Source organism: Tauraco erythrolophus, chromosome Z (genome assembly GCF_009769465.1).
Source record: "Tauraco erythrolophus isolate bTauEry1 chromosome Z, bTauEry1.pri, whole genome shotgun sequence".
In the NCBI taxonomy this organism is placed as follows: domain Eukaryota; kingdom Metazoa; phylum Chordata; class Aves; order Musophagiformes; family Musophagidae; genus Tauraco; species Tauraco erythrolophus.
The window spans coordinates 64,576,508-64,582,039 of NC_141496.1; the positions used below are offsets into that span (position 1 = coordinate 64,576,508).

The 5,532-nt window shown below is 38.3% G+C and overlaps 1 pseudogene; it reads left to right on the forward strand.

Moving 5' to 3' along the window:
- Positions 1–792: 792 nt before the first annotated feature.
- LOC147526436 (dynein axonemal heavy chain 6-like) lies at positions 793–4,763 on the forward strand (annotated as a pseudogene).
- Positions 4,764–5,532: the final 769 nt, after the last annotated feature.

Sequence of the window (5,532 nt, forward strand, 5' to 3'; positions counted from 1 at the left end):
TCCTCTGTTCCAAAGCAAGGCTGGAGATGCCTAGATCTCTCCCTACAGGCATTTGCTTAAGCTGTTATTAGCAGTCTTCACTGACAGAAATTCTGCAAGTTCCTTACACCATCTATTGCCATGCCTGATTAATATTCATCACCTTTTAAAATCAGGTCAGTTTTACTTTGAGATGGATGAATTTAAGCCAAACATCAAGGACCACTTGACTAAATTAACTTTCTCCAAGGTCACACAAGAACTCTGTAGAAGGGATCAGGTTCTTCTGCTCCTGCTTTCCCCAATATTTCACTTTATTTCCCTCTGGTGGGGTAGTGATTTATCCCCATTAAAAAAAAAAAAAAAAAAAAAAAGAATATGTAACCTTACAGCTGTGCTTATATTAAAACAAGTTAATTTTGTCATCTTGTCTCCCTAGTGATCTTGTTAGATGAGTTTGACATCTAATACACTGCTACTTCTAGAGAAAAAGTAAGGGAATCACTAGTGAGAAGTTTTGAGGACCTCTGGGATCTTTAGTTTAAACTGCAATCTAACATGTTACATCAAGTAAGAACAAGGTTTCCAGACAGTTTAGTGAATACTTCAGGATTCTGCTGTAATTAATATGAAGTTAATGAGCTCATCTGAAACCAATTTGTTCCTTCAACTATTTAGTAAATCTACTAAGACACTTGAAAAAACGATGATCTGGAGCAACATGTGGTAATACTGCTTAGACAGGCTCTCTGTGTGACATACAATGATGTTTCTCAAAGCCTTTCCGAGTAACACAAACTCCCATCTAGCTTTATGACGTGTCTTGAAATCCTACAGCAAAGAGAAGAAGATAGAGATGTGGAACAGATGCTCCAGGGTCCTGCTGGCTTGGGTAAGGTACTCTGCAGTAGGCTCAGGTCAAAGACAATTGACAGAGATTATTTATTTGAGGTTCTCTATTTGTAGATAGTGAAGAAAGATAATTTTCTAGAGTTTAGCCTTATAAATATTGATATGTAGGGACATAATTACTATTTTTCCAAGATACGGTATCCTCTAAGACGTGCATGATTTTAAGCTATTTACTATTTGCTGGCCTGAGTCCAGGACTGTACAGATTATCAATTTAACAAGTAAGCGGAACTTAAGAATGTGTTTATACATGTGCTTAAATGGTATCTTCAGTTTAGCAGTTTATTTAAAAATATATTTTAATGACTTTTTGAAATAGAATGTTATTTATAGTACTATTTGTTTTATCGCGCTTGAATTCCACCTACTTGTTTTCTCTAAATTTTATTTTCACTGATCATTCTCTCTTCTCATCAGCAATGCCATGTTAAACTGGATGTGCTGTGGCTTGAAGACACTGCGTGATTTATGTTCTAAGACTGAGATGAAGTACTCCCAATGGAATTTAAAAGGACAGGATTTGTAGGTCTATCTTCACTAAATTAGGTAACAAAAGAAACTAGAAGTTATATTGGAAAGATCCCTTTCTGGCTACCAAACCATTTTTTTAAAGCAGATTTCTTTATACTGACACTGACTCATTTGATTGAATCTATTTTTAAACAGTTTCAAAGACAATGGCTCAACTCTCTCTGTAGGTGGTTTCCTAAAGGCCGTTTCTCTTTGGTAGGATAGTCTGAGACTCCTCTTCTGCCTCCATGGAAGCAATATGGAAGAGTATGGGAAGCACTTCTCCCTTCCTCCCTTCTTTCTCACACTGTCCGTTTCCTTCTCCCAGACTCAGTCCATATTGGTGTTTGTGCCCTGGTTTGATGAGGCGTGCTGTAGTATTCTCTCCACCCACATAAAATTTTCTCCAGTAGTAAGCTGGATAGGGCTGTCAATCAGATCACCGCACAATTCATGTCTTCCTTAAATCATTAGGGCAGGTTACCCCTTCTAGTAATGTTATTTGAAGCATTTACAATCAGCTCACTCTTTCAAGCACTCCATCGTAATTCCAGAGAGAAGGATCGATTTGTTATCACAGAATCACCAAGGCTGGAAAAGACTTCTAGAGATTACCTAGTCCAACTCCTCTGCTCAGAGCAAGATCAAACACTTACATACCGATTTTTATGTTGTAAGTGGCTTCTGACTATTGTTTTATCCCTTAATCTATCTTAGCATGTTCCTAAGTGAATGTAATAAATGTACGTGTTCACTTTCAGAAAGTTCAAAGGGATTTTAGCTTAAAAGCACAAAAAATGTGTTTCTTATTTTTGTGTAATAAATATGACCTATACATGCTGGGTTATTGATATGGCATGGGTTACAAATTCCTTGCACAGATAATGGTATTTTCATATGTACAGTACCTTGAAATTAATGTTGATCCAAAAACCTGGGGACACGACTATTTGGGACCATTTCATGCGGAGGAAAATGAGAAAGAAAAAACTGAAAATGTGACAAAGGCTTCTTGAGAATTGAGACTGACCATGTTTCAGAAATTAGTTGTGGTAAAGTTATTTTCTGCAGAAAAATTACGGTTTCTCTTGAATTTTACCTGCTCCAAAACTCTACTAATCGTCTCTGAGAGGAAAAATGAAACAGGAGTTCTGAAACATGAGGGACATGGGCTCTCTATGAGCCAGTTCAAGCTGAGTGTAAAATAAAGCCAGACTAGCCTGTAGCTTCATAGCAGTTAAGGAGGAACATAGATCTGCAGGATGGTTCCTGCTCTTTTTTAGTTCCTTAACCATGTGTTAAGGAATAGTTCAGCTTCAAGAAGATGACCTGAATTTCTTGAAGCATTTATAGTGTAAACATAATATTATTAGAATTAGTAGCTTGCAGAGAGCTCTTTCTTCTGCTCATGGATACACTGAAGCAGTTGTTTCTGGATATCATAAATTTTCACATTAGTATCCTAGATGACTGATTTTTCTTTTAATTCTTTTTATTATTTGTATCAAGATGAAAGAATAGGACACATCTGATTTTGCCAGGTATTGTACAAGAAGTAGTAGATTTGTTACTAAGGTACAGTTATTTGCTTTCTGCTTTTCTACATTTATATACTGCTGCATCATTATTTCCTCTGGTGGCCTCTGCACTTGTTGAGTTTGGAATAGAGAATCTTGGAAAACAATTCACAGAGAATCATAGAATCATAGAATGATTAGGGCTGGAAGGGACCTTCAAAGGTCATCTAGTCCAACCCCCCTGCAAGGAACAGGGATATCTCCAACTAGATCAGGTTGCTCAGGGCCTCGTCCAACCTGGCCTTGAACATCTCCAGGGATGGAGCATCCACCACCTCTCTGGGCAACCTGTTCCAGTGTTCTACAACTCTCATGGTAAAAAATTTTTTCCTAATATCCAATCTGAATCTACCTCCCTCTATTTTAAAACCATTACCCCTTGTCCTATCACAACTGGCCCTCCTGAATAGCCTCTCCCCATCTTTCCTGTAGGCCCCCTTGAGGTACTGGAAGACCGCTATAAGGTCACCCCAGAGCCTCCTCTTCTCCAGGCTGAACAGCCCCAACTCTTTCAGCCTGTCCTCATAGGAAAGGTGCTCCAGCCCTCTTATCATCTTCGTGGCCCTCCTCTGGACCCTCTCCAACTGGTCCATGTCCTTCTTATGTTGGGGGCTCCAGAACTGGACGCAGTACTCCAGGTGAGGTCTCACGAGGGCAGAGTAGAGGGGAAGAATCACCTCTCTCGACCTGCTGGCCACGCTCCTCTTGATGCAGCCCAGGACGCGGTTGGCCTTCTGGGCCGCAAGAGCACATTGCTGGCTCATATTGAGCTTCTCGTCCACCAGTACTCCCAAGTCCTTCTCCTCAGGGCTGCTCTCGATCCTAAAGCTAGGCGTGGACTGCTATATGAAGACATGCCTGCCTCAGCTGCACTAGTGCTTGTCTTGAGCACTTGAGGCTCTGATCCAATAGGGGTTTCTGAGCAGTTTGAGGAAGAGCAACGATATTCAGAATGGTATCGATTTCACTTTTTCATTAAATGTGTTGTTGGACAGGTATTTTCTGATATCAATATCAAATAACTAAATATTTTAGTGATATTTAGGAAATTAATTCCTTAGGCTTGTTTAAAAAATAATTTCTCTAGGCCCATTTGAAACACCAGTCTCTTCTAAACGTATCTTTATTCTATTAGAATACTTAATTCTACATTGCCTGTGCACAAAATAGTTGTGTAACAATTGATGAGATTTTACTGTTGACTTAGAAGACGTTGGGATTTCATCTGAATAGTGTTAAGTGTAGATATACACTTCTACCCCAGTTTACGTGTGCTGTGTACTTCTTTATATTTGTAAGAACAGTAACATCTTTCAAACAATATGTCTAAATTCATATACAAGAATTAAATGCCTAATGATGCCTTGGCTTTTGGTTATTAAGCGACTACAGCCAAAATGATGGGCTTACAGATTTGCTTAGCTCTCCAGAAAATTGAGTCACTTTCTATTTAGGTCTAAATATGAGATTGAGAAATATCATTTTAACACTCAAGCCCAAAAATGTGGTCAGTGTTTTTCAAAATGGCAAATCCCAGAGTTTTCATTATTTTAAAAGTGACTGAATATGAAACTATACTTAGTATGAGCACTCATAACATTTCCTTTCTATTGCAGACTGGAGTCGATTTCACTGGGGCAAGTCCAAGGATCTATTGCAGAAAAGATAATAAAGGATGCCATAAAACGGGGAAACTGAGTGTTTCTGCAAAACTGTCAACACACAGTTTCATGGACATCAGCTCTATAAGAGCTTGTAAAAAGTTTAACAGAGCCAAGTTTGTAATTTTCATGCTGCGTTACAATATGTTTTTACAAATCTGGTGCCAGATCAGAATTGTGCTTTCGTAGTTCTCATTTATAGTATGGCCTCAACAGAAAGATGCTTTACGATTAAAAAGTTGCTATTTCCTATATTGTTACGCGAAATGTGACCTACACTGTAGTGGCTTTTGAGTCATTGCCATGTCTTTTAAGGATACGCTGTGTAACTTGCTTGTGGTTTTTATTAGAAAGAATGAATGACCATCTGCTGGAAAACTGGGCACTGTTATCCTATTTTAAAGCCTGGGAACTGAAACATAGGAAGGCCTCCATGATATCTAGCAAACCGTCATTTTTGCAAAATCCACTTTTCTGCCAATATTCACTTTTACTTATGTAGCAGGTGCTATTTTCTCTGCCCTCATGAGGTCATCTTGCTTACACATCTGTAATCTGTGAGTCCTTTGTTATTACTGCCATAGTTTTGTACTTTTTAGAACAGAATTCAATGACATCTGAAAGAAATGCCAGCATTCAAGCTGTGGTGATATGTACAAAAGAAGGATTGTTTATGCCATGATACAATTGCACAAACAATTCATAATTACAATTCTGAACAATTATCTTCCGATTTTAAGTTTAATTACTGTCATCACCCGTAAGTTTTCTAAGGCTTTTTATATTCTTTGTTGTTTGTCCTAGACCTTAAACCAATTCCAAACAGTCTAACTCCAGCTGGGCATTCAAAATGCAATTACAATACTGCTTATTTTGTCTTGCAGATCACATTG